The sequence below is a fragment of the Mirounga leonina genome, unplaced genomic scaffold, assembly GCF_011800145.1.
Source record: "Mirounga leonina isolate KUSES-001 unplaced genomic scaffold, KU_Mleo_1.0 Mir_224, whole genome shotgun sequence".
Lineage (NCBI taxonomy): Eukaryota > Metazoa > Chordata > Mammalia > Carnivora > Phocidae > Mirounga > Mirounga leonina.
This window is the reverse complement of record NW_023270615.1, coordinates 6,161,377-6,163,948: the sequence shown is the minus strand read 5'-3', so window position 1 is coordinate 6,163,948 and position 2,572 is coordinate 6,161,377. Positions and strand designations below refer to the sequence as shown.

At 33.7% G+C, this 2,572-nt stretch overlaps 1 non-coding gene across 1 annotated transcript; it reads right to left on the bottom strand.

Moving 5' to 3' along the window:
- Window positions 1-1,672: 1,672 nt before the first annotated feature.
- LOC118026417 lies at window positions 1,673-1,778 on the bottom strand. The gene has a single exon (XR_004683567.1). It is a non-coding gene; the product is annotated as a U6 spliceosomal RNA (small nuclear RNA).
- Between the last annotated feature and the right edge of the window lie 794 nt (window positions 1,779-2,572).

Sequence of the window (2,572 nt, the reverse complement as noted above, 5' to 3'; positions counted from 1 at the left end):
GATGATCTGTCCATTGCAATGAGTAGGGTGTTAAATCCCCTACTATTATTGTATTATTATTGATGTGTTTCTTTAATTTTGTTATTAATTGGCTTATATAATTGGCTCCTCCCATATTAGGGGCATAGATATTTACAATTGTTAGATCTTCTTGTTGGATAGACCCTTTAAGTATGATATAGTGTCCTTCCTCATCTCTTATTATAGTCTTTGGTTTAAAATCTAATTTGTCTGATATAAGGATTGCCACCCCAGCTTTCTTTTGGTGTCCATTAGCATGGTAAATGGTTTTCCACCCCCTCACTTTCAATCTGGCGGTGACTGGGTCTAAAATGAGTCTCTTGCAGACAGCATATCGATGGATCTTGCTTTTTTATCCAATCTGATACCCTCTGTCTTTTGATTGGGGTATTTAGCCCCTTTACATTCAGAGTAACTATTGAAAGATGTGAATGTAGTGCCATTGTATTGCCTGCAAGGTGACTGTTACTGTATATTGTCTGTGTTCCTTTCTGGTCTATGTTACTTTTAGGCTCTCTCTTAGCTTAAAGAATCCCTTTTAATATTTCTTGTAGGGCTGGTTTGCTGATTACAAATTCTTTTAGTTTCTGTTTTTCCTGGAAGGTTTTTTATCTCTCCTTCTATTTTGAATGACATTCTAGTTGGATAAAATATTCTTGGCTATATATTTTTCTCATTTAGCACCTTGAATATATCATGCCAGTCTTTGGCCTTCCAGGTCTTTGTGGATAGGTCTGCTGCCAGTCTAATGTTTCTACCCTTGTAGGTTATGGACCTCTTGTCCTGATCTGCTTTCAGGATTTTCTCTTTGTCTCTGAGATTTGCAAGTTTCACTATTGTATGTCGGGTGTTGATAAATTTTTATTGATTTTGAAGGAGGTTCTCTGTGTCTCCTGGACTTGGATGCCTGTTATGTTCCCCAGTTTAGGTAAGTTCTCTGCTATAATTTGTTCCAATATACCTTCTGCCCTTCTCTCTCTCCTCTTCTTCTGGGATCCCAATTATTCTATATTGTTTCACTTTATGGTATCACTTGTATCTAGAATTCTCCCCTCATGATCCATTAGTAGTTTATCTCTCTTTTTCTCAGCTTCTTTATTCTCCGTTTTCTCTTTTATATCACTGTTTCTCTCTTCTGCCTCATTTATCCCAAAACCAAAAGAAAAATTAGAGAGAGAGAGAATATAATCAGACAGGTGAACAGAATAGAGCAATACACTGGATCCTGTATGTATTTTGGTCCTTTCATTAGAAAACTAGATCCCAAAATTTAAAGAAAAACTTATATATGTATAAGAATAAAATTAAATACAATGTAAGATAGAATATAACCATATATATGAAATTTAAAAGACAATAAAAAAAGACAGGAAAAAAACAAAAGAAGGAATATAAACAAACAGGTGAACAGAGCAATACACTATATCCTGAGTGTATTTTGGTTGGTTTGTTAAAGAAACTACATCTCAAAATTGTAAAGAAAGAAAAACATACACATATACAAAAATGAAATTAAATACAGTGAAAGGATAGAATGTAACCGTAAAATTGAAAATTGAAAAAGATTTTTAAAAGAGCTGATAAAATTAGAAATTGGTTGAAAAGGAAAGAGAAAAAAATTAAAACTGAAAGACTAAAGAATTGTGGAGAAAAAAATATGGAATGCTTCATGAATTGGCATATGTCATCCTTGCACAGGGGCCATGCTAATCTCTGTATTGTTCTAATTTTAGTACATGTGCTGCCAAAGTGAGCATAGAAGTTAAGTTCTTATTACAGTTTTATTTACTTTTTTTTTTTTAAGTTATATGGAGGTTTTTTATTAAGGTCCTACTGGGTAGTTGGTTTGGGTGCTTACCACATTATAAAAAGTAATTAACTTACTAACTAAAAAATGTGAGCCATGCCTAGATGAATAATGAGACTGCATGATGAACAAGGATTATGATGAATCCAATCATATGTTCTTGAGATAGTCCTTTCATCATCATCATCATCATCATCATCATAAAAGGAGGCCTTTGGTGTTCTGATTTGACTCAAAGATACAGCCTGGACTAGGCAGAAGAGAGTGGATAGGTAGCACTTCTGTTTATTACCCTATTATTTTCTTAAGCATGGTTTTTGATTGGAGATGGATCTTAGATGATTCAGTTTTATATTTGTTGGTGGGATCTTGGAGCTCAGGCAACATAATGTAGCACTGATTAAGTCCACTGGCTATTGGTCAATTCTCTGGGTTGCATCACAGCTCAGCCACTTACCATCTGTATGATCTTGTGCAAGTTACTTAATCTCTTGTCTGAGTTTGCTCATCTGTGGGAGTGATAGTCTCTTTCTCAAAAGATAATACTTATCTCAAAAATTGCCTCGAAAATAAATAAGATAATATACTGAAAGATGTCTGGCACATAGTAATTACTCACTAAATATTAATTGTTATTGCTAATACTAGTAGTATTCTATACTGCTGATGAAAAGCAAAACTACTGTTTTGGAAATAAAATTAACAAATGATAAGACTTATACCATTATTGAAATGTACCAGAGA